General features: G+C 46.5%; 1 pseudogene; it reads right to left on the reverse strand.

Moving 5' to 3' along the window:
• Window positions 1-1,914: 1,914 nt before the first annotated feature.
• LOC144484036 (uncharacterized) lies at window positions 1,915-24,096 on the reverse strand (annotated as a pseudogene).
• Between the last annotated feature and the right edge of the window lie 2,351 nt (window positions 24,097-26,447).

Genomic DNA, 26,447 nt, shown 5'->3' on the forward strand with positions numbered 1-26,447 from the left:
TTCTAAATGGAGGTCGGTTACAAGTGGCATGCCCCAGGGATCTGTTCTGGGACCCTTGCTGTTTGTCATTTTCATAGATGACCTGGATGAGGAAGCAGAGGGATGGGTTGGTAAGTTTGCCGACGACATGAAGGTTGGTGGGGTTGTGGATAGTCTGGAGGGATGTCAGAAATTACAGAGGGACATAGATAGGATGCAAGACTGGGCGGACAAGTGGCAGATGGACTTCAACCCAGATAAATGCATCGTGGTCCATTTTGGTAGGTCAAATGGGATGAAGGAGTACAATATAAAGGGAAAGACTCTTAGTACTGTAGAGGATCAGAAGGACCTTGGGGTCCGGGTCCATAGGACTCTGAAATCGGCCCCGCAGGTGGAGGAGGTGGTTAAAAAGGCGTATGGTTTGCTGGCCTTTATCAATCGAGGGATTGAGTTTAGGAGTCCGGGGATAATGATGCAGCTATATAAGACCCTCGTCAGGCCCCACTTGGAGGACTGTGCTCAGTTCTGGTCGCCTCACTACAGGAAGGATGTGGAAAAGATTGAAAGGGTGCAGAGGAGATTTACAAGGATGTTGCCTGAATTGAGTGGCATGCCTTATGAGGATAGGTTGAGGGAGCTCGGTCTTTTCTCCTTGGAGAGACGAAGGATGAGAGGAGACCTAATAGAGGTGTATAAGATGTTGACAGGCATAGATCGGGTGGACACTCAGAGGCTTTTTCCCAGGGTGGAAATGGCTGCTACGAGAGGACACAGGTTTAAGGTGCTGGGGGGGAGGTACAGGGGAAATGTTAGGGGGAAGTTTTTCACACAGAGGGTGGTGGGCGAGTGGAATCGGCTGCCATCAGTGGTGGTGGAGGCAAACTCAATAGGGTCTTTTAAGAGACTCCTGGATGAGTACATGGAGCTTAATAGGATGGAGGGTTATAGGTAGGTCTAGAAGGTGGGGATGTGTTCGGCACAACTTGTGGGCCGAAGGGCCTGTTTGTGCTGTAGTTTTTCTATGTTCTAAATTAGTATTTGGGCATCATGGGGCTTTGTGAGCATCTCGTGAACAGATAGGTGCTCCCATCATGATGTTTTCCAGACCCCCTTATCTACCATCCTTGGCGTTTTCTTTGTACATAGACTCAGTTTGAAAAGGGGTGGATTAAAAGTTCTCAAATGGACGTCAGCACGCTTCCTTTGTTTCAATCTAATGACCACACGGTCTGGGAATCATTTCTATTTAATAATCTCTCCTTTTAAACTCTGTTCTTCAGTATCCAATTCCAGAATTTTCCTTTTCATTGTGTTAATTGTGTCAGGAATAAATCTTTGGACCTGACAGGAAGTTTAACCCAAGATCAAGGGGGTGGCACGGTAGCACAGTGGTTAGCACTGCTGCTTCACAGCTCTGGGGACCTGGGTTCGATTCCCGGCTTGGGTCACTGTCTGTGTGGAGTTTGCACATTCTCCTCATGCCTGTGTGGAGTTTGCACATTCTCCTCGTGTCTGCGTGGGTTTCCTCCGGGTGCTCCAGTTTCCTCCCACAGTCCAAGATGTGCAGGTTAGGTTGATTGGCCAGGTTAAAAATTGCCCCTTAGAGTCCTGAGATGTGTAGGTTAGAGGGATTAGCGGGTAAATATGTGGGGGTAGGGCCTGGGTGGGATTGTGGTCGGTGCAGACTCGATGGGCCGAATGGCCTCCTTCTGCACTGCAGGGTTTCTATGATTTCTATGACAGGATTGGTCAGAATCGTTTCATATGTACCAAATTTTAAATAACCATTACAAATTAAAACTCTCATTCCTGCATGTTTAGTAAAATATCCTGGAAAGATGTCTCTGTCCAGTAAATATGGCTCCAAGTTCATAACTTTTGGAAAAAAACATTTTATTAATTACACTTCCTTTTTTAAATGTTTGATTTAAATCACAGAAAGAAAAACTCAAAGCCTGAAGCATTCAACCCATAAATATCATCCATACACAAACAGAGAAACTTAGCATGTGCTTTAGAACAACAATAACCAAAATTAATTCCTTAAGCGTCCTTGTGATTCTGTTTCTAAACTTCCAAAATGCCTTTAATCAAAGACTCAAGATAAGGTTAATTCCCCAGAAAGATAAAACTTAACTAATGTAGCCCAAAACAATAATAAAACACTTCTACAAACATCCACAGAAAACAAATGAAACACACAGATTCTCACAGCTCATAACTTTCAAACAATGAATCCTCAGCATTCTCTCTCAGAGCTATAGCTTCTTAAAGTGACAGAGCACTACAAGCTCACAACTCCTTGATTAAAATAAGATACAAGATCCTTCATTCTCCTTCATCGTAACTTAACCCTTTTGAAGCCAACTTCCAAAGTCTGACTTTACAGGCAACATCTAGTCTTTGTTGATTTAAAATCCCAAACGTTACCATTTGCAAAATCTTTGTTCTTTATCTTGGGTTGAGGTGACAACACAATAGAATTCTCATAGTTATTCCAAGTTCCTCCAGGCTACGCTTAAAATTTCCACATTTAATTGATTCCAATAAATCCACAATTAGAAACTAAAATAGACACGAGTTTCCAGGCGATTTAAAAACACGATGCCATAGGAAAGAGAGAACAGGAGAAAAGAAAAGAGGGGGAGTTGCACTTTTGATTCAGGAAAACATCACGGCAGTACTGAGAGGGGATATATCCGAGGGTTCGCCCACTGAGTCGATATAAGAAGGGGGAAATCACTTTGATAGGGTTGTACTATAGGCCCCCAAATAGTCAGCGGGAAATTGAGGAGCAAATATGTAAGGAGATTACAGATAGCTCCAAGAAAAATAGGGTGGTAATAGTCGGAGATTTTAACTTTCCAACATTGACTGGGACAGCCACAGTATTAGAGGGTTGGATGGAGAGAAATTTGTTGAGTGTATTCAGGAGGAATTTCTCATTCAGTATGTGGATGGCCCAACTAGAGAGGGGGCAAAACTTGACCTCCTCTTGGGAAATAAGGAAGGGCAGGTGGCAGAAGTGTTAGTGAGAGATCACTTTGGGACCAGTGACCATAATTCCATTAGTTTTAAGATAGCTATGGAAAATGATTGGTCAGGTCCAAAAGTTAAAATTCTAAATTAGGGCAAGGCCAATGTTGATGGTATCAGGCAGGAACTTTCGACAGTTAACTGGGGGAGTCTGTGGGAAGGCAAAGGGACGTCTGGTAAGTGGGAGGCTTTCAAAAGTGTTTTAACCAGGGTTCAGGGTAAGCACATTCCTCTGAGAGTGAAGGGCAAGGCTGGGAGAAGTAGGGAACCTTGAATGACTTGGGATATTGAGGCCCTGGTCAAGAAGAAGGACATGACATGAATAGACAGCTGGGATCAAGTGTATCCCTTGAAGAGTATAGAGGGTGTAGGAGTAGAGTTAAGAGAGAAATCAGGAGAGCAAAAAGAGGGCACGAGATTATTTTGGCAGAGAAGGCAAAGGAGAATCCAAAGAGGTTCTATAAATACATAAAGGGCAAAAGAGTAACTAGGGAGAGAGTAGGACCTCTCAAGGATCAACAAGGTCATCTATGTGTGGGTCCACAAGAGGTGGGTGAGATCCTAAATGAATATTTCTCATCAGTATTCACTGTTGAGAAAAGCATGGATGTTAAGGAACTTGGGGAAATGAATAGTGATGTCTTGAGGAATGTACTCACAACAGAGAAGGAGGTGCTGGAAGTCTTAAAGCACATCAAGGTAGATAAATCCCTGGGACCTGATGAAGTGTATCCCAGGACACTGTGGGAGGCTAGGGGGGAAATTGCGAGTCCTCTAGCAGAGATATTTGAATCATCGATAGTCACAGGTGAGGTGCCTGAAGATTGGACGGTGGCAAATGTTCTGCCTTTGTTTTAAAAGGGCTGCAGGGAAAAGCCTGGGAACTGCAGGCCGGTGAGCCTCACATCTGGAGTGGGTAAGTTGTCAGAAGGTACTTTGAGAGACAGGATCTACAGGCATTTAGAGACACAAGGACTGATTAGGGACAGTCAGCATGGATTTGTGAGTAGAAAATCATGTCTCATAAATTTGGTTGAGTTTTTTGAAGGGTTAACCAAGAAGGTAGATGAGGGCAGTGCAGTTGATGTTGTCTACATGGACTTTAGCAAGACCTTTGACAAGGTACCACATGGTAGGTTGTTGCACAAGGTTAGATCTCACGGGATCCAGGTGAGGTAGCCAAATGGATACAAAATTGGCTTGATGACAGAAGACAGAGGCTGGTTGTCGAAGGTTTTTCTCAAACTGGAGGCCTGTGACCAGCGGGGTGCCTCAGGGATCGCTGCTGGGTCCACTGTTATTTGACATTTATAAGAATGATTTGGATGACAATGTAGGAGGCATGGATCGTAAGTTTTCAGATGGCACCAAGATTGGTGGCATAGTGGACAGTGAAGAAGGTTATCTAGGATTGCAACAGGATCTTGATTAATTGGGCCAATAGGCTGACAAATGGCAGATGGAGTTTAATTTAGATAAAGGTGAGGTGATGCATTTTGGTAGATTGAACCAGGGCAGGACTTACTCAGTTGATGGTTGGACGTTTGGGAGAGTTAAAAAGAGATCTCGGGGTACAGGTTCATAACTCCTTGAAAGTGGAGTCACAGGTGGACAGAGTGGTGAAGAAGGCATTCAGCATGCTTGGTTTCATTGTTCAGAACATTGAATACAGGAGTTGGAACGTCTTGTTGAAGTTGTACAAGACATTGGTAAGGCCACATGTGGAATACTGTGTACAGTTCTGGTCACCCTATTATAGAAAGGATATTATTAAACTAGAAAGAGTGCAGAAAAGAGTTACAAGGATGCTACCAGGACTTGATTGTTTGAGTTATAAGGAGAGGCTGGATAGACTGAGACGTTTTTCCCTGGAGTGTAGGAGGCTTTGGGATGACCTTATAGAGGTCTATGAAATAATGAGGAGCATAGATCAGCTAGATAGTCAACATCTTTTCCCAAAGGTAGGGGAGTCTAAAACTAGACAGCATAGGTTTAAGAGAGGGGAGAGATACAAAAGGTCCAGTGAGGCATTTCTTTCAAACGGAGGGTGATGAGTGTCTGGAAAAAGCTGCCAGAGGTAATAGAACATAGAACATAACAGCGCAGTACAGGCCCTTCAGCCCTCGATGTTGCGCCGACCAGTGGAACCAATCTAAAGCCCCTCTAATCTACACTATTCCAATATCATCCATATGTTTATCCAATAACCATTTGAATGCTCTTATTGTTGACGAGTCCACGACTGCTGCAGGCAGGGCATTCCACGCCCTTACTACTCTCGAGTAAAGAACTCTCACCCCTCAATTTAAAGCAATGTCCCCTTGTGCTAGCAGTAATAGTAGAGGTGGGTTCAATCTTAAAAAGTGTTTGGACCATTACATGGGTAAGATGGGTATAGAGGGATATGGGCCAAACGCGGGCAATTGGGACTAACTTAGGGGTTAAAAAAGGGGCGGCATGGACAAGTTGGACCAAAGGGCCTGTTTCCATGCTGTAAACCTCTATGATGAAATCAACTGTCTGCTGAAAGGGTTAACTTTTCTACAGGACCTAAGGCGGGGGGGGGGGGGGGGGGGGAGTGAACAGAAAACACTTGGTACACAGTTACATCACTTTACATAATTTTTAAAAACTTCTCTAACAACAAAACAAAGTTGATTTTAAACTTCATCTATTAATTCTTTTGTTCTCTTCCTCAACCTAATTATTTTAATTTGATCAGTATTTGTTAGGGATGGGTAACTGCTGTTCTTTATAAACTGGTTCACTCGTTTTGTTAAAACTACATGGGCTCGGAGAATCAGAACCCAGACTTTATCATCCTTATCCTTTTTCTCCCTTTGCCACCACTCCCCCTGTTTTGTGGGAGGGTCGTGGGGATTCCAATCAGAACTAATCATTTTATCATAAAAGTAAAATACTGCGGATGCTGGAATCTGAAACAAAAACAGAAAATGCTGGAATATCTCAGCGGGTCTGACAGCATCTGTGGAGAGAGAATATAGCTAATGTTTTGATACTGGATGACTCTTCGTAACAGCTCAGATGAAGTGTCATCCAGACTCGAAACATTGGCTCTGTTCTCTAATCATTTTGTCGATACGTTTCTTGTTCTTAGTTTTAGGTTTAAGGTGAGAGGAGAGAGATACAAAAGGGTCCAGAGGGGCAGTTTTTCACTCAGGTCGTGGTGAGTGTCTGGAACGAGTTGCCAGAGGCAGTAGTAGAGGCGGGTACAATACTGTCTTTTCAAAAGCATTTAGACAGTTACATGGGTAAGATGGGTACAGAGGAATATGGGCAAAATACGGGCAATTAACCTCGAAACATAGAAAACCTACAGTACAGAAAGAGGCCATTCGGCACATCGAGTCTGCACCGACCACAATCCCACCCAGGCCCTACCCCCATATCCCAACATATTTACCCACTAATCCCTCTAACCGACGCATCTCAGGACACTAAGGGCAATTTTTAGCATGGCCAATCAACCTAACCCGCACATCTTTGGACTGTGGGAGGAAACCGGAGCACCCGGAGGAAACCCACGCAGACACGAGGGGAATGTGCAATCTCCACACAGACAGTGACCCAAGCCAGGAATCGAACCCAGGTCCCTGGAGCTGTGAAGCAGCAGTGCTAACCACTGTGCCACCGTGCCGCCCCTTTTGGAACTAGCTGAGTGGTAAAAACTGAGCTGCATGGACAAGTTGGGCCAAAGGGCCTGTTTCCATGTTCTAAACCTCTATAACCTCCTAACATCCTGTCACTCTGTGATCCTTGTGAAATCTGAAACCAAGTATTCGCAACAAGACTCAAAGAGAATCAGCCCACTGGAGGCAAAGTCATGAGACCGGCCAGTCCAGCAGAAAGAAACCCCCCGACCCTCCCCATTGACCAACTGTGAGAATGAACAAAATGCAGTCCTGGATGTAATTGAGAGCAGAAACAATAACAGCAGAATCAAACCTCTGGAATCACTCGTGAAATTGTTGGTGTCTCAGCAGCTGGGATGAAACTCTGAATCCCTTCCCACACTGAGAGCAGGTGAACGGCCTCTCCCCAGTGTGAACTCGCTGGTGTATCCGCAGGCTGGATGAGTCAGTGAATCCCTTCCCACACTGAGAGCAGGTGAATGGTTTCTCCCCAGTGTGAACTCGCTGGTGCCTCCGCAGGCGGGATAAACAAATGAATCCCTTCTCACACTGAGAGCAGGTGAATGGCCTCTCCCCAGTGTGAACTCGCTGGTGCACCTGCAGGTTAGATGAACAAGTGAATCCCTCCCCACACTGAGAGCAGGTGAATGGCTTCTCCCCAGTGTGAACTCGCTGGTGTGTCTGCAGGCTGGATAACTGAGTGAATCCCTTCCCACACTGAGAGCAGGTGAACGGTCTCTCTCCAGTGTGAACTCGCTGGTGTGTCTGCAGGTGGGATGACCGAGTGAATCCCTTTCCACACTGAGAGCAGATGAACAGTCTCTCTCCAGTGTGAATTTGCTGGTCCCTCTGCAGGCTGGATGACTGAATGAATCCCTTCTCACACTGCGAGCAGATGAATGGCCTCTCCCCAGTGTGGCTGCGCCGATGAGCTTCCAGCTCTGATGGGTAACTGTATCTCTTCCCACAGTCCCCACATTCCCATGGTTTCTCCATGGTGCAGGTGTCCTTGCCTCTTTCTTGGGTGGACAATCAGTTGAAGCCTCGTCCACGCTCACAACACAGGTACAGTCTCTCCCCGCTGTGAATGATGTGATATTTATTCAGGCTGTGGAACTGGTTGAAACTCTTTAGTCCGTGCACTGGTAGACTCTCACTCGAGTGTGGCAGAGTGTTGGTACTTTTCCAGTCATACTGATGTTTGAAATCTTTTCAAATCATTTCTGCTTCTGGATTCAAAGTCCGATGATATTCAGCTCCCAAGGAATATGACTCTGTCAGATCTAGACGTGACGTTTGAGATTTCGGCCTGTGATTCCTCTTTCAATATCCTGTAAAATGGGTTTACAAAAGTCATTAGTGTCAGTACAGGATAGAAATTCAGAACAGACAGTTCTAGGATTGCTTCTCTGAGTGGAGGCCTGTGACTAGTGGTGTGCCGCAGGGATCGGTGTTGGGTCCATTGTTGTTTGTCATCTATATCAATGATCTGGATGATAATGTGGTAAATTGGATCAGCAAGTTTGCTGATGATACAAAGATTGGAGGTGTAGTGGACAGTGAGGAAGGTTTTCAAAGCTTGCAGAGGGATTTGGACCAACTTGAAAAATGGGCTGAAAAATGGCAAATGGAATTTAATGCAGACAAGTGTGAGATATTGCACTTTGGAAGGACAAACCAAAGAAGAACGTACAGGGTAAATGGTAGGACTCTGAAGAGTGCAGTTGAACAGAGGGATCTGGGAATACAGGTACAGAATTCCCTAAAAGTGATGTCACAGGTGGATAGGGTCGTAAAGAGTGTCTTTGGTACATTGGCCTTCATAAATCGGAGTATCGAGTATAAAAGTTGGAGCGTTATGGTAAGGTTATATAAGGCATTGGTGAGGCCGAATCTGGAGTATTGTGTACAGTTTTGCTCACCTAGTTACAGGAAGGATGTTAATAAGGTTGAAAGAGTGCAGAGAAGGTTCACAAGAATGTTGCTGGGACTTGAGAAGCTGAGTTGCAGAGAGAGATTGAATAGGTTGCGACTTTATTCCCTGGAGCGTAGAAGATTGAGGGGAGATTTGATAGAGGTGTATAAGATTTTGATGGGTATAGATAGAGTGAATGCAAGCAGGCTTTTTCCGCTGAGGCTCGGGGAGAAAAAAACCAGAGGGCATGGGTTAAGGGTGAAAGGAGAAAAGTTTAAAGGGAATATTAGGGGGGGCTTCTTCACGCAGAGAGTGGTGGGAGTGTGGAATGAGCTGCCAGATAAAATAGTTAAATGCTTTTAACATTTAAGAAAAACTTGGACGGGTTCATGGATGAGAGGGGTGTGGAGGGATATGGTCCAAGTGCAGATCAGTGGGACTAGGCATAAAATGGTTCGGCACAGACAAGAAGGGCCAAAAGGCCTGTTTCTGAGCTGTAATTTTCTATGGTTCTATGGTTCTAGTTTCTATGGAACATTCTTTCCTATTTCAGTCCCAAAAAGCTGTAAATCTCCATCCCACACACTCTCCCTCCATTCTCACTCTGCTGTATCTAATATTCACCCTCCCAATTCTCCTGAAGGTGCTGATTGAGGCTGATTGACAGATCCATGCACACTGCTTCCTGTCCTGGACACAGGGACCATAACAAATAGGAGCTGCAGTCGGCCATTTGGCCCATCGAGCCTTTTAAACTATTCAATGAGATAATTCGTTCATCTACCTCAGCATCATTCTCCCCACACTAAACCCATATCCCTTGATATCCTCAATATCTGGAAACCAATCAATCTCTCTCTTGAAAATAGTTGATGACTGAGGCTTCACTGTCCTCAGGGGTTGAGAATTCCAAAGCTTTACCACATCTTGAGTGAAGAAATCCCCCCACATCTTAGCTTTTGCTCCATCTTCTTGTCTGTTCCCCATAACTCTTGACACCATTGTCAGTCAAAGATCTGTCGAACTGGAATATATTCAATGATCCTCAGCTTCCACTGGTCACTGTGGAAGAGAAATCCTCTGAGAGAATAGACCTGCAGGGTCTATTCGGGCCGTGCGGCCGACAGCGGGTGTTTGTGAAGCCAGAGCTCCCTCCCTACCCCGACTCCCGGCTACATTTCTCCCGCAGCCCCACCAACTCACCCGCTGAAAAAAGCGTCTCCCCCATTCACAGGACTCCGAGCAAAGTGACACTGCGGATGCTCCAGATACAGCACTGCGCCTGCACAATAGGCTCCTGTAGAATGACTAGGGCACGTTCACAACCGGGTATCTGTAGCTCTTCCTACAGTCCACACATTTCCATGGTTTCTCCATGGTGCAGGTGTCCTTACCTCTCTCTTGGGTGGACAATTAGTTGAAACTTCGTCCACACACAGAACAAGATTACAGTCTCTCCCCGCTGTGAATGGTGTGATATTTATTCAGACTGTGTAACTCGTTAAAGCTCTTTAGTCAGTGCATTGGAACACACTCACCCGAGTGTGGCAGTGTGTTGGTGCTTTTTCACTCACACTGACATTTCAAATATTTTCAAATTGACAGTCTGGACAATCATTTCTCCTTCTGGATTCAAAGTCCTATGATCTTGAGGTCCCAAGGAATATGACTCTGTCTGATCGAGACGTGACGTTTGAGATTTCGGCCTGTGATTCCTCTTTCAATATCCTGTAAAATGTGTTTCCAAAAGTCATCAGTGTCAGTACAGGATAGAAATTCAGAACAGACAATTTCTATGGAACATTCTTTCCTCTCTCATTCCCCAAAAGCTGTAAATCTCCATCCCACACACTCTCTCCCCATTCTCAGCAGGTCTGGCAGCATCTGTATGGAGAGAAAAGAACTGATGTTTCAGAGCTTTGACAAAGGGTCATCCAGACAAGAAACATCAGCTCTTTTCTCTCCTTACAGATGCTGCCAGACCTGCTGAGATTTTCCAGCATTTTCTCTCTTGGTTTCAGATTCCAGCATCCGCAGTAATTTGCTTTTATAAGGCTGCAGATACCTCCTCCCAAGTAACATGCGTGTGCCCAAGACATCACCACTTGTTTCCCTTATTTCTTTCGCACCCATGGTGCTCTCCGCAGTAAACACAGAGGAGAAGTATTCATTAAAAATCTCACCCATCTCCTGTGGCTCCACACACAGATGGCCATACTGATTTTTAAGGGGATCTATTCGCTCTCTAGCCACCCTTTTACTCTTAATATAGTGATAGAACCTCTTGGAATTTTCTTTAATCTTACCTGCCAGATCCATATCATAACCTCTTTTTGTCCCCCTGATTTCCCTCTTCAGTATTTTCTTACACTTTTTATAATCAGAGTGATTCACTTGTCCCCGATTGCCTAAACCCAATGTATGCTTCCTTCTTTTACCTGACCAGAGCCTCAATGTCCCTTGTCTGCCAGAGATCCCTAAATTTACCATTCTTTCCCTGCATCTTAACAGGAATATACTGCCCCTGGACTCTTGATATCACACTTTTAAAACCTCCCAATTGCCAGTCATTCCTTTCCCTTCAAACAAATTCACCTAATCGACATCTGCTAGATCCTGCCCATTGCCCACAAAAGTGGCCCTGCTCCAGTTTAGGGCCTTGACCTGTGGACCTGTCCTATCTTTTTCCAGAACTATTTTGAAACTATTGGTGCTCCCAATAGTGCTCCCTGACTGACACTTCAGTCACTTGCTCCACCTCATTTCTTAACTGTCTAATAGAAAGTGAGTCCAGGAATTGATAATGAAAAATAAGGAGCTGGGAGATGAATTGAACAAGTATTTTGCTTTGGTGTTCACAATAGAGGATACAGTTAAAACTCAAAAACAGCTGGAAATCAGAATAGCAATTAATTAATAATAATGAATAATAAAATACAGTGTAGAAGGAGGCCATTCAGCCCATCGAGCCTGCACCGACAACAATCCCATCCAGGCCCTATCCACATATTTACCTGTTAATCCCCCTGATACCAAGTGACAATTTATCATGGCCAATCCGTCTAACCGGCACATCTTTGGACTGTGGAAGGAAACCGGAACACCCGGAGGAAACCCACACAGACACGGGGAGAATGTAGAAACTCTGCACAGACAGCGATCCGAGGCTGGAATTGAACCCGGATCCCTGGCGCTGTTAGGCAGCTGCACTAACCACTGTGCCACCGGGCCACATGTCAGTGCCATCGCCCAACTCCAGCCCTGTGTCAGCTCATCTGGAACCCTCACCCATTCCATTGTGATGTCACACTCCGACCAATTCCATTGTGATGTCACACTCTCACCCATTCCATTGTAACATCACTCTCACCCATTCCATTGTGACCTCACACCCTCACCCATTCCATTGCGACGTCACAGTCTCACCCATTCCATTGTGACGTCACACCCTCACCCATTCCATTGTGACGTCACACCCTCACCCATTCCATTGTGACGTCACACTCTCACCCATTCCATTGTGACGTCACACTCTCACCCATTCCATTGTGATGTCACACCCTCACCCATTCCATTGTGACGTCAGGGCTTCACCCTCCAATCACAATCCCTGCCGGCCTCCCACATGCAGCCTCAATGGCGGCAGTCAGCCCGGGTCTAACACTACAAGCTGCCGCTCCATTTGGTACAAAGGGGGGGAACCGGGAAGTTCATTTCCGGGGTTTGGGGTTGAACAACATGTTTACAAAGCCTCTCCACCCACCCGCCACATTTATCATTCCTCGCACGCCGCCCTCTACCTCGTATTGATCTCGCTACCGAGTTAAAACCGTCCATCCGTCGTCATTACCCGCACTGCGCATGCTACAGGCCCCGCCTCTCATTCACTCCGATTGGTTGGAGGACCAGCCGCTCCCGCTCGGTCCTCCAGTCCGGCCCCCTCTTCCTATTGGTCCGGAGCTGCCGTCAATCAGTCCCCGGGCATTGTGATGTGGAGCATGCGCAGTGTCATTGCTGGCCTTGGCGCTTGTTTGTCCCGGAGAAGCGGAGTCAGCGTTAGGCGGTGGCTGGGAGGATTTGGAAACACTTTGTGGATCCGCAAACCCTTCAGAATCATTGTCAGCTCCCTGGTTTGCAGCTGCGGGGCTTCTCCCTCCCTCCCTCCCGGGAACAGGCCCAGGTTAACGGCCCCATCCTGGCTCAGCCACTGGAGGATGGTTCACATCAGAGGATGGGGGAGGGGGACAATAAATAAGAGGTTACACTTTGGCCTCAAATCAATGAGGACTCTGATCTCTGGGAAGGAAGGAAACCCTGGGAGGTGGGCGGGGAGGATTCACAAACACCCGCTAGAGGCCCCAACACCCCCAATAAGACCCATTGGTTTTATTGTCAGTCTGCAAACAGCAGCTGGAGAACTGAACCCAGTAAGAGTTTTAACAACACCAGGTTAAAGTCCAGCAGGTTTATTTGGTCGCAAAAGCCACTCGCTTTCGGAGCGCTGCTCCTTCGTCAGGTGAGTAGGACTTGTGTTCATAAACGGGGCATATATATTGACACAAACTCAATTTACAAGATAATGGTTGGAATGCGAGTCTTTACAGGTTTTCTTTTTAGAAGATTAGAAACCCTACAGTGCAGAAGGAGGCCATTCGGCCCATCGAGTCTGCACCGACCACAATCCCACCCAGGCCCTCCCCCCACATATTTTACCCGCTAATCCCTCTAACCTATGCATCCCAGGACTCTAAGGGACAATTTTTAACCTGGCCAATCAACCTAACCCGCACATCTTTGGACTGTGGGAGGAAACCGGAGCACCCGGAGGAAACCCACGCAGACACGAGGAGAATGTGCAAACTCCACACAGACAGTGACCCGAGCCGGGAATCGAACCCAGGACCCTGGAGCTGTGAAGCAGCAGTGCTAACCACTGTGCTACCGTGCCGCCCCTATCAAGGTAATCAAGTCTTAAAGGTACAGACAATGTGAGTGGAGAGAGGGTTAAGCACAGGTTAAAGAGATGTGTATTGTCTCCGGCCGGGACAGTTAGTGAGATTTCCACATCAATAACTGAACCCAGACAGAGGAGAGGGAGGGAGAAAACTGGGAGTGGAGGGAAGAAATGGTGGCGATGTTGAGATGGGTTTGGATTTCAGCCCAGGGGAGGAGGGAGAGTGTGTGGGACGGGGATTTACAGATTTGGGGGAACAAGAGAGGAAAATATGTTCCAGAGAAACTATGAATTGTCTGTTCAGAATTTCTATCCTGCACTGACAGTGATGACTTTTGTAAACTGTTTTTACAGAGTATTCTGAAGCTGGATTTACAGATGTGAAACTCAAAACAAACTTCAAATCAAGCTCTGTTTCAGTGATTTAATTCATCGGAAACTGAATATCGTCAGCCTTTGTCTCCAGAAGAAGAAATGTTTGTTCTGTTTGTGGGTGAAGATTTCAAACATCAGTGTGACTGAAAAAGTGCCAAGACACACACACACCTGAGAGTTTTTGTTGTGCTGAATGTGGAAAGAGCGTTAAACAGGCTGGAAAAAACCCACACAATTCTCAGTGATTAGTGACCCGACACACATTCTGTGTAAACAAGGCATCAACTCATCATCCAACCTGGAGTCACATGAGGACACCCGCTCCACAGAGAAACCATTGAAATGTGGGGACTGTGGGAGGGGATTCAATTACCCGTCCGAATTGGATATTCATCGTCGCATTCACACTGGAGAGAGGCCGTTCATCTGCTCTGAGTGTGGGAAAGGATTTGCTTACTCATCCAGCCTCTATACACACCGGCGTGTTCACACTGGTGAGAGGCCGTTCACCTGCCTCGAATGTGGGAGGGGATGTCATGCTTTATCAAGCCTCCTGATTCACCGGCAAGTTCACTCCGATCAGAGACCGTTTCAATGTTCTGATTGTGAGAAAAGCTTTAAAAGCACAAAGGACCTCCTGAGACACCAGCTCACTCACATGGCGGTGAGACCGTTCTCCTGCTCAGTGTGTGGGAAGGGATTCACTCAGTCATCCCACCTTCTGACACACCAACTTGTTCACACTGATCAGAGACCATTTCAATGTTCTGACTGTGAGAAGAGATTTAAAAGTAAAAATGATTTACAAGTCCATCAGCGCACTCACACTGGGGAGAAGCCATTCACCTGCTCCGTGTGTGAGAGGAGATTCGGACGTTTATCCCAGCTGCAAACACACCAGCGAGTTCACTCTGATAAGAGACCATTTCAGTGTTCTGACTGTGAGAAGAGCTTTAAAAGTAAACAGGATTTGGTGACACACCAGCGAGTTCACACCGGGGAGAAACCGTTCACCTGCTCGGTGTGTGAGATGGGATTCACCCATTCATCCCACCGTCTGAGACACCAGCGAGTTCACACCGGGGAGAAGCCATTCATTTGCTGTGTGTGTGGGAAGGGATTCACTGATTCACCCCCACCTTCTGATACACGAGCGAATTCACACTGGGGAGAAACCCTTCGCTTGCTCCACATGTGGGAAACGATTCACTCAGCCACCCCAGCTCATTGCACATCAACTAGTCCACACTGATCAGAGACCTTTTAAGTGTTCTGACTGTGAGAAAAGCTTTAAAAGCTCTAAGGACCTGCTGAGACACCAGCAAATTCACACTGGAGAGAGATCATTCACCTGCTCCATGTGTGGGAAAAGGTTCACTCAGTCATCCCACCTGCTGAGACACCAGCAGGTTCACACAGGAGAGAGATCGTTCACCTGCTCCGTATGTGGGAAGAGATTTGCTCGGTCAGCCAATCTACTGAGACACCTGCAAGTTCACAAGTCACTGCAGGGGTTGGATTCTGCTGTTGCTGCTCACCCCATGCAGGACTGAATCATGTTTATTTATTTATTTATCTATCTATCATTGAAGTAATTAATAAGTAATCCCATGCAGGACTGAATCATGTTCATTCTGTTATTAAGGAGACTGGGGTGGGACACAGATAATCTCCGTGCAATCAGGCAGAGTCAACATGGTTTTGTGCAAGGGAAATCCTGTTAATTGATGTATTGGATTTCTTTGAGGAAGTAACAAGCAATGTGGATAAAGTGGAACCTGTGGATGTGTATTTAGATTTCCAGAAGGCATTTGACACGGTGCCACATCAATGTTTACCACACTAAATACGAATTCGTAGCATGAGGCACATTAGCGTCCCATCCACGTTGATTCTTTATATTAGCATGGATAGAGGATTGATGAGCTAATCGGAAACAGAGAGGAGGGAGAAACAAGTCATTTTTGGGATGGCAAAGTGTAGCCTGTGGAGTGCCACAGGGATCAGAGCTGGGCCCTCAACTATTGACAAACTATTTTCATGATGTGGATGACAGGATCAAAATTTGTTGATAACACAAAGGGTAGGTCGGAAAGTGAGATGTGAATGACCATAACAAGCCTGTAAAGCGATATAGATAGGGTCAGTGAGTGGGTAAAACATTCGCAGCTGGAACAAGATTTTTGGATAATGTGAACTTGTCCACTTTGGCAGGAAGGATGGAAAAGCAGCTGATTATTTAAACAGAGAGAGAGATTGCAGAACTTTGAGGTACAGAGGGATCTGGGTGTCCTGGTACTGTAATCAGGAAAAGTTAGTGTGTGGACACAGCAAATGATTAGAAAGGTAAATGAATTGTTATTTATTGCAGGGATGTTTTGCTGCATTTGTTCAGGGTATTGGTGAGACCACATCTAGAGCACGGTGTACAGTTTTGGTCTCCTTAAGAGAGGACTTGTGTGAGAAGTAGTTCGGAGAAGGTTTACTTGACTGATTCCTGGGATGAGGGAATTATCATACGAGGAAAAGTTGGACATGTTCGGCCTGTATCTATTGGGGTTTAGAAGAATGAGAGAGGATCTGATTGAAACATATAAAATTCAGAGGGGACTTGACAGAGTGGATGTTGATTGTAGAGAGAGGAGAACTAGAGGCACAGTTTAAAAATAAGAGGTCTCCCATTTAATGAGGAGAAGAAACCTTTTCTCTCAGAGGGTTGTTAGAGTGTGGAATTCTCTTCCACAGAGAGTGGTGGAGGCTGGCTCACTGAATATTCTGAAGTCTGAATTTAATAGATTCTTGATTGACAAGAGAGCCAAAGGGTGTGAGGGGTAAGAAGGAAAGTGGAGTTGAAGCTACAATCACATCAGCCAGGATCCTATTGAATAGTGGAGCAGGCTCGAGGGGCCGAGTGGCCTTCTCCTGCTCCTAATTCACATGTTCACATTGTGACAGTTGGAGTTTGTTTCTGCTGATGTTAATTTCCCATAAAACTGAGCTGCAGCTTAATCTACAGAATAGAACCAAATAAATCTTGATGATAATCTGATTGATCAGCCAGAGTCTAACTGAATGACAGGGCGGACTCAAAGGGCTGAACAACCTACTCCAGTTCCTGTGTAGTTTCTCCCCAGGCTTCTCCCACTCTCTAACTCTGCCCTAGTGCTGGTTTCTGATGAAGTCTCTTCTCCCCAGTTCTCCCATCACTTTCCATTCATCAGCTGGTGTCTGAGTCCAAGTTTACCAGGAACAGGAGGAGGCCATTTATCCCCTCAAGCCTGTTATGTCATTCAGTGAGGTCAGGGCTGATCTGTGACCTAACTCCATTTACCTAGATATTATTTTAATCCTGACTTCCCCAGCCTGTTACAATGTGATTTAAAAATAACTTTCATTTCCATCAGACCGTTAATGTAGGAGAGTGTCCCAAGGTGAATCTCAGAAACATCAACTGACAAATCAGACAACTGACACTGAGTCAAAGAAGGGGATGTTAGGAGGGCTCAGCAAAGACTTGCTGCAGTGTAAAAGGTTCATGTTAAATTTATAAATATTCTACACAGTGATGATTGATCAGATGACAAGAGCGTGCTGAGATGGTTCTCTGTGAAGCCTCGTGCTGAGCCTTGTACTGTACATAGTTCGAAGAATGTGCAATTAAAGGTTACGTTTATCAACAGCCTTGCCTCCAGCAGTCTCTGTAGATCCTGACCAATTTCCTTCTTCACTTGATCTAAACCCACAAGGCTGAGTTCTCAGCCCCCTTCTATACTCCTTATACACCTATGACTGTGTGGCCAAATTCCCCATCAATTTGATTTTCAAGTTTGCTGCCGAAACCACCATAGTGGTTCGGGTCTCAAACAATGACGGGACAGAGTACAGGAATGAGATAGAATCTGGTGAACTGGTGTGGTGACAATCTCTCCCTCAATGTCAACAAAACAAAAGAGATTGTCATCAACTTCAGGAAGCATAGAGGAGAACGTGCCCCTATCTACATCAATGGAGACGAAGTAGAAAGGGTCGAGAGCTTCAATTTTCTAAGTGTCCAGATCACCAACAACCTGTCCTGGTCCCCTCATGCCGACACTATAGAACAAAGAAAATTATAGCACAGGAACAGGCCCTTTGGCCCTCCAAGCCTGCATCGACCATGCTGCCCGACTTAACTAAAACCCCCTACCCTTCCGGGGATCATATCACTCTATTCTCATCCTATTCATGTACTTGTCAAGACGCCCCTTAGAAGTCACTACTGTATCCGCTTCCACTACCTCCCCAGGCAACGAGTTCCAGGCACCCGCTACTCTCTGTGTAAAAAATCTGCCTCATACATCTCCTTTAAGCTTTGCCCCTCGCACATTAAACCTATGCCCCCTAGTAATTGACTTAGTTAAGGAAGCCCACCAATGCCTCTACTTTCGTGGAAGACTAAGGAAATTTGGCATGTCAGCTACTACTCTCACCAACTGTTACAGATGCACCACAGAAAGCTTTTCTTCTGGTTGCATCACAGTTTGGTATGGCTCCTGCTCTGACCAAGACCGCAAGGAACTACAAAAGGTCATGAAATCCATCACGCAAACCGGTCCCATCCGTTGACTCTGACTACACTTCCCGCTGCCTCGGCAAAGTAGCCAGCATAATTAAGGACCCCATGCACACCAGACATTCTCTCTTTCACCTTCTTCCATCGGGAAAAAGATACAAAAGTCTGAGATCACGTACCAACCGAGTCATGAACAACTTCTTTCCTGCTGCTGTCAGACTCTTGAATGGACTTCCCTTGCACTAAGTTGATCTTTCTCCACACACTAGCTATGATTGTAGCACTACATTCTACACTCTCTCGTTTCCTTCCCTATGAACTGTATGCTTTGTCTATATAACGTGCAAGAAACAATACTTTTCAGTGTATGTTAATACATGTGACAATAATAAATCAAATCAAATCAAACCTGTCATAATGGTGTTCACCTCTATCAGATCTCCCCTCCACCTCCTTCATTCCAAGTAGAACAACTCCAGCTTCTCGAACCTAACCTTGGAGTTCTGGTAAGTCTCCTCTGCACCTTCTCAAGGACCATCCCATCCTTCCTTAAGTGTGCTGACTGGATATGAACACAATACTCACATTGTGGTTTAAACACTACTTTATAAAGCTTCAGCGTAACAACCTGCTTTTAACACAATGGCCCTATTGAAAACCAATGTATTATCTAAATGTGCAATCATAGAATCCTACAGTGCAGGAGGCGGCCTTTTGGCCCATCGAGTCTTCACTGACCACAATCCCACTCAGGCCCTATCCCCATAACCCCTTGCATTTACAATAGTTAGTCCCCCTGATACTAAGGGGTAATTTAGCATGGCCAATCCATGCAGCCCGCACACCTTTGGATTGTGGGAGGAAACCAGAGCATCCAGAGGAAACCCACGCAGACACGGGGAGAATGTGCAAACTCCACACAGACAGTAACCCAAGCCAGGAATCAAACCCGGGTCCCTGGCGCTGTGATGCAGCAGTGGTAACCACTGTGCCACCATGCTGCCCTAATCAGTTTGCTTTATTTCTTTGATATTCAGTGTCGACGGGTTGTGGTGTAACCCTGTGTGTGGAGTCTGTCTCATGGTGATAACATGGAACATCGAGGGAGATAGAAGAACCCAGACTGAAGAATATCTGAAGAACTGCACTGAACTGCATTGTGGGTTCAAAATGCAATGCATGCTGGTCAATGTAGTCAAGTCGCCGCCTTGCCGGAATTAGCAATGTCTGCAAACTGGGTTAACGTGTGCAGGAGAACTGGCCTCAAACTGTGAGAATGATGTGTTTGTTTGAGGAAAGAAAGATGTCTGTAGCAGCTTGGGGGCTGATTACAGTGTCAGGTAACACAGTGGAGTCAGGCTGGCTCTATTCCTTCAAACAGAACCGTGTAAGAGGCCCAGGACAGAAGAACAAGGGACGTCAATGAAATTCAATCGGCTAAAAACAGATTTTACCTGATTTTTTATTCATTTACAGCCCACAACCTGTCCTGAGTTAGAAAATGTGGGCATCACTGGCTGCACCAGCATTTATTGCCCATCCCTAATTGGCCTTGAGAAAGTGGTGGTGAGCTGCCCTCCTGAATCACTGCAGTCCCTGTGGTTTACACCTACACTGTCCCTGTGGTGTACACCTACACTGTCCCTGTGGTTTACACCTACACTGTCCCTGTGGTGTACACCTACACTGTCCCTGTGGTTTACACCTACACTGTCCCTGTGCTGTACACCTACACTGTCCCTGTGGTTTACACCTACACTGTCCCTGTGCTGTACACCTACACTGTCCCTGTGGTTTACACCTACACTGTCCCTGTGGTTTACACCTACACTGTCCCTGTGGTTTACACCTACACTGTCCCTGTGGTGTACACCTACACTGTCCCTGTGGTTTACACCTACACTGTCCCTGTGCTGTACACCTACACTGTCCCTGTGGTGTACACCTACACTGTCCCTGTGCTGTACACCTACACTGTCCCTGTGGTGTACACCTACACGGTCCCTGTGGTGTACACCTACACTGTCCCTGTGGTGTACACCTACACTGTCCCTGTGGTGTACACCTACACTGTCCCTGTGGTGTACACCTACACTGTCCCTGTGCTGTACACCTACACTGTCCCTGTGCTGTACACCTACACTGTCCCTGTGGTGTACACCTACACTGTCCCTGTGGTTTACACCTACACTGTCCCTGTGGTGTACACCTACACTGTCCCTGTGCTGTACACCTACACTGTCCCTGTGCTGTACACCTACACTGTCCCTGTGGTGTACACCTACACTGTCCCTGTGGTTTACACCTACACTGTCCCTGTGGTTTACACCTACACTGTCACTGTGGTTTACACCTACACTGTCCCTGTGGTGTACACCTACACTGTCCCTGTGGTGTACACCTACACTGTCCCTGTGGTTTACACCTACACTGTCCCTGTGGTTTACACCTACACTGTCCCTGTGGTTTACACCTACACTGTCCCTGTGTTTTACACCTACACTGTCCCTGTGGTGTACACCTACACTGTCCCTGTGGTGTACACCGACACTGTCCCTGTGGTTTACACCTACACTGTCCCTGTGCTGTACACCTACACTGTCCCTGTGCTGTACACCTACACTGTCCCTGTGGTTTACACCTACACTGTCCCTGTGGTGTACACCTACACTCTCCCTGTGGTGTACACCTACACTGTCCCTGTGGTTTACACCTACACTGTCCCTGTGGTGTACACCTACACTGTCCCTGTGGTGTACACCTACACTGTCCCTGTGGTTTACACCTACACTGTCCCTGTGGTTTACACCTACACTGTCCCTGTGGTGTACACCTACACTGTCCCTGTGGTTTACACCTACACTGTCCCTGTGGTGTACACCTACACTGTCCCTGTGGTGTACACCTACACTGTCCCTGTGGTGTACACCTACACTGTCCCTGTGGTTTACACCTACACTGTCCCTGTGGTTTACACCTACACTGTCCCTGTGGTTTACACCTACACTGTCCCTGTGGTGTACACCTACACTGTCCCTGTGGTTTACACCTACACTGTCCCTGTGGTGTACACCTACACTGTCCCTGTGGTTTACACCTACACTGTCCCTGTGGTGTACACCTACACTGTCCCTGTGGTGTACACCTACACTGTCCCTGTGGTTTACACCTACACTGTCCCTGTGGTGTACACCTACACTGTCCCTGTGGTTTACACCTACACTGTCCCTGTGCTGTACACCTACACTGTCCCTGTGGTGTACACCGACACTGTCCCTGTGGTTTACACCTACACTGTCCCTGTGGTTTACACCTACACTGTCCCTGTGGTGTACACCTACACTGTCCCTGTGGTGTACACCTGCACTGTCCCTGTGGTTTACACCGACACTGTCCCTGTGGTGTACACCGACACTGTCCCTGTGGTGTACACCTACACTGTCCCTGTGGTGTACACCGACACTGTCCCTGTGGTGTACACCTACACTGTCCCTGTGGTGGACACCTACACTGTCCCTGTGGTTTACACCTACACTGTCCCTGTGATTTACACCTACACTGTCCCTGTGGTGTACACCTACACTGTCCCTGTGGTGTACACCTACACTGTCCCTGTGGTTTACACCTACACTGTCCCTGTGGTGTACACCTACACTGTTGTTAGGGAGGGAGTTTTAGGATGTTGACCCTGTGACAGCGAAGAAACAGCGATATATTTCCAAGTCAATATGGTGAGTGTTACGATCCCAGTTGATATAACTGGACGGGAAGATCCCAGAATGGAACCCTGGTTCAAAAGACTGTAACTTTTACATTTAAAAAAAAAAGCTGAGTCACAGGACTGCCAATTAGCTTTTAACAACAAAATATTTATTAAACACGAAGAGTTTGACTATAATAAAATACTCCTTCACTGACACTTACCTTCACAAATGTACAGATTTCAAGGATAACACAGGTAGAAAATGTCTTATGCTGTAATATTCTCAGTAAACACACAGTCCCTTTAAACCCACAGGTTGACTGTGATCAGACAACCCCCACTCTGAAACTAAGTGGCAGATGCAACTCAATTGATCCACTGTGGATTTCGCCTCAAATTTCCCCTAAAATTATTGTCACATGAGTGTTTCCAAACTCCGCTCTCAAAAAGATACACTTTACAATCTTCTTCCAAACCAATGGATGATGTCACCCAGTGGCAGCATGCAGATGGGAAATAGGAGGGGCCATGGATAAATCCTTGGGAGGCACAAATTCCAAGGACTTTGGAGAGGAAAGGAAGGTTGGAGTTGGGACGGTAGTTTGTGATGATAGTGGGGTCAAGGGTTTTTTTCTTAAGATGGATGATGAGGGTGAATTAGAGGTGAGGGGGACAGTCCCAGAAGAGACAGATCCATTAACAATATCAGATTACATGGAGAAGTTGGGTTATCAGTGCTTTAGTGGGAAAAGGTTAAAGGGAGTTGAAAGCAGGTCTCATGGACAAGATGAATGAGCAGAGAGTTTGAAGGGAAGTCGGAGAGAGACTGGAGAAAGATGTGAGTTCAGAGCTTGGACACGGAGGAGCCTTACAGACAGTCTGGTCCAGTGGGTGAGTGGAAGGGAAGGAAGCAGCTGAGGCAGCTGATCAGATTGTTTCAATCTTAGTGACAAGGAAACTCCATCAGCTCCTCACACTTTGTTGTTGGAGGTGAAGATGGAGGAGACAAGAGAAAGGGAGAGTCCTTCAAAAGGAACTAACTTGTGTTAGAGATATTAGAAAGGCTCGACACAACATGTTTAAATCAAAGACAACATATTTGATTTTTGTCCAGAATATTAGTTTCTATAACTGACCTGAAGTTTATTAACATTAGCAGAAACAGACCCTAATGGACATAGCTCAGTTCTCAATCTGATTGACAACACAATCCAATCTCTGGAGTTAATTGTGAATTCGCTGGTGTCTCAGCAGGTTGGGTGTCTGAGTAAATCCCATCCCACACACAGAACACGTGAATGGTCTCTCCCCGGTGTGAACTCGCTGGTGTGTCAGCAGGTTGGATGACTGAGTGAATCTCTTCCCACAATCATTGCAGATGAACAGCCTCTTCCCAGTGTGAACTCGCTGGTGTCTGAGCAGTGCTGATGATTGAGTGAATCTCTTCCCACACCTAGAGCAAGTGAATGGTCTCTGTCCAGTGTGAACTCACTGGTGTGTCAGCAGGGTGGATTGGTGAGTGAATCCCTGCCCACAGTCAGAGCAGGTGAATGGTCTCTCCCCAGTGTGAATTTGCTGGTGTGTTAACAGCGTGGGTGACTGAGTGAATCCCATCCCACACATAGAGCAGGTGAATGGCCTCTGCCCAGTGTCCGCGCGCTGGTGTGTCAGCAGGGTGGATGACTTCGTGAATTCTTTCCCGCAGTCCGAGCAGGTGAACGGCCTCTCCCCGGTGTGACCACGCTGATGAGTTTCCAGCTGGGATGGGTAATTGAATCCCTTCCCACAGACCCCACATTTCCACAGCTTGTCCCCATCATGACTGCATTTATGTTTTGACAGGTCAGATGATCGATTGAATCTTTGTCCACACACAGAACACGAGTATGGTTTCTCTCCGCTGTGAACGGTGCTTTTTTCTTCCATGTTTAAAAGATGACAATATTCAGGTTACGATAAATTGGCCGATGGTATCATTCCCTGATGTGATGTTTGGTTTCAGTTTCCCAACTGCAAATCGTCCCCTTCTAGAACCCTGTGAAATTGATTTAAAACAGAAAAAAGGGAGTGAGAGAGACCCACAAAAGCACAAAGACAGGTTGTGAAATTGAGCTGAATGAATCTGGTCACTTGTGGGGCCGGCACTAGGAAAAAGTGACCATGAAAACTGCTGGATTCAATTGATTCACTCATGTCCTTCAGGGAAACCTGCCAACTTGTCTGGACTCTGCACCCAGGTCCTATCCCCGGAGCCCCACATATCCTGTTACTTCCCGAACCTACACATCTTGGGGCACTAAGGGGCAATTTATCATGGCCAATCTACCTAGCCTGCACATCATTGGACTGTGAGAGGAAACAGGAGCGCCCAGATGAAAACCCACGCAGACACGGGGAGACACAGTCACCCGAGGCTGGAGTTGAACCTGGGTCACTGGAGCTGTGAGGCAGCAGTGCTAACCACTGTGCTACACTTTTTCAAAGAACTGTAACAATCTTGTGAAATGTCTGGGACTATTTTATTTTGTTAAAGACACAGTATGAATACAAATTATCTTCGCTGCCCTGATTTTGTTGTTCTGCTCATCAGTAAGAAATTGGAAGTGAAAGAGTGAAGCAGTTTGATGGACAAGTTGTTCAAATTCTGTCACTGGGAAGAATTTCAAAACATTTCCCCGAATAAACATGGCGGCTACGCATGCGCCCTGCTGTTCCACCTCTTTCTCCAATTCCTCTCCGATCTCCCATACGCCAAGGAACAGCGGCCGGGCCGGAGCGGGCGAGAGGTGACACCAGGGGGAGCAGCAGCCGAGAGGGTTACAGAGAACCCTGGTGGACTGGAGGGGAAACAGCAGCAGCACAGTCTCTGCCCGAAGGCTTCCGCAGTTCAGCTGCTCAAAGACTCTGAGAACCTCTTCAAATGTAAACTTCAGCTTCTCACATTCGCCTATCCATCCCTTCCTCCATCCATCCCGCCCTCCCTCCCTCTCTCCTTCCATCCCTGTCCCTCCATCCACCCCTCCTTCCACCCATCTCACCATCCCTCCCTCTCTCCATCCATCCCTCTCCCTCCATCCACCCTTCCTCCATCCATCTCACCATCCCTCCCTCCCTCTCTCCATCCATCCTTCCCGACAACAAGGACCATTCACTCTGCACAGCAGTTTCACCCTCATTCCCCCAGTCTGTATTCCAGCCTTCATCACATCCACTCTGCTCCCAGATATTTTAGACCAATAGATATTACAATTCAAACTTCACAATCTCTACAATTTAATATTTGTTCAGTAACCTTATAGGCAGCAGAGAAATCATCAATTCCAAACCAACCCGAGCGAGAGGATATATTTATACATTTTCTCATTTCACAATAAACCCACACACTGAGTTTCAAATTTGCTTCTGTCATTACTTTAGTGATGATGTGGAGATGCCGGCGTTGGACTGGGGTGAACACAGTAAGAAGTCTCACAACACCAGGTTAGAGTCCAACAGGTTTATTTGGTAGCACAAGCCATTAGCATTCGGAGTGCTGCTCCTTCGTCAGGTGAGTGGGAGTTCTGTTCACAAACAGGGCATATAAAGACACAAACTCAATTTACAAGATAATGGTTGGAATGCGAGTCTTTACAGGTAATCAAGTCTCAAAGGTACAGACAATATGAGTGGAGAGAGGGTTAAATACAGGTTAAAGAGATGTGTATTGTCTCCAGACAGGAGAGTTAGTGAGATTTTGCAAGCCCAGGCAAGTCGTGGGGGTTACAGATAGTGTGACATGAACCCAAGATCCCGGTTGAGGCCTTCCTCAGGTGTGCGGAACTTGGCTATCAGTCTCTGCTCAGCGACTCTGCGCTGTCGTGTGTCTTGAAGGCCACCTTGGAGAACGCTTACCCAAACATCAGAGGCCGAATGCCCGTGACCACTGAAGTGCTCCCCAACAGGAAGAGAACACTCTTGCCTGGTGATTGTCAAGCGGTGTTCATTCATCCATTGTCGTAGCGTCTGCACGGTTTCCCCGATGTACCATGCCTTGGGACATCCTTTCCTGCAGCGTATCAGGTAGACAACGTTGGCCGAGTTGCAAGTGTATGTATCATGCACCTGGTGGATGGTGTTCTCACATGAGATGATGGCATCCGTGTCGATGATCCGGCATGTCGTGCAGAGGTTGCTGTGGCAGGGTTGTGTGGTGTCGTGCTCAGTGTTCTCCTGAAGGCTGGGTAGTTTGCTGCAGACAATGGTCTGTTTGAGATTGTGCGGTTGTTTGAAGGCAAGAA

The sequence above is a fragment of the Mustelus asterias genome, unplaced genomic scaffold, assembly GCF_964213995.1.
Source record: "Mustelus asterias unplaced genomic scaffold, sMusAst1.hap1.1 HAP1_SCAFFOLD_87, whole genome shotgun sequence".
NCBI lineage: Eukaryota > Metazoa > Chordata > Chondrichthyes > Carcharhiniformes > Triakidae > Mustelus > Mustelus asterias.